The sequence below is a fragment of the Antedon mediterranea genome, chromosome 2 (genome assembly GCF_964355755.1).
Source record: "Antedon mediterranea chromosome 2, ecAntMedi1.1, whole genome shotgun sequence".
Classification (NCBI taxonomy): domain Eukaryota; kingdom Metazoa; phylum Echinodermata; class Crinoidea; order Comatulida; family Antedonidae; genus Antedon; species Antedon mediterranea.
Window position 1 is genome coordinate 8,363,535 of NC_092671.1, and position 798 is coordinate 8,364,332.

Sequence of the window (798 nt, forward strand, 5' to 3'; positions counted from 1 at the left end):
GTATTGTTTTCCGTTTTTATTTGCATAATTCTCTCTTTGACTTAGAGCATAATATATGGCTGGGATCATGGACATAGAGATTTCAATTTTCGACAACCTATGACGTCATGTTAATTATTTTGCACATTTGTTTGGTTTGGCAATTTTGTGCCGGTCGTCGTCGGACCTAATTTCGTCAATGGTCCAGGTGACGGTATTAGATTCTGTAAAAGCGTGTTTCCAACTTTCGTTGCGTAGACGCAACGAAAGCGAGTTGACCAATGACAAGCGACAGTTCGAGTAATCCATAGCTTGTGATTGGTCAAATCACTTTCGTTGCGTTAACGTTCTTGCGTTACGTCTGGTGAGAACAAGGCATATTGAATTAATGCCTAATTTACGTAAGTCGTGGGTCGTCGCAAACTGAAAGCTCTTTAAAGTATAGGCCTACATTTGATTTTGCAGATTGAAGATTGGAACATAGCCTATTGTACGTAAAGACGACGTACGCAAGGACGTAAGCGCAATGCAAGCAAACTGTCGCTTTTGATTGGTCAACTCGGTTACGTTGCGTTGCTTTACCGATTTGGAATAAAATGTATACAGTATACTGTTATAATTCCAGTGATACAGTATAAAAATGTCCGATTATTGTGTAATTCTAGTGATACCAGTACAGTATAAAAAACTTAAAGAATTGAGTAGGATCATGGACAAATAAAATAATTAATATCCGAAAAGCAGCTTCTATGAAACAATTGTCTTAATTTATTATATTCATCACGTATTTTTTACCTGTACCTGTTGATAATGTCACCT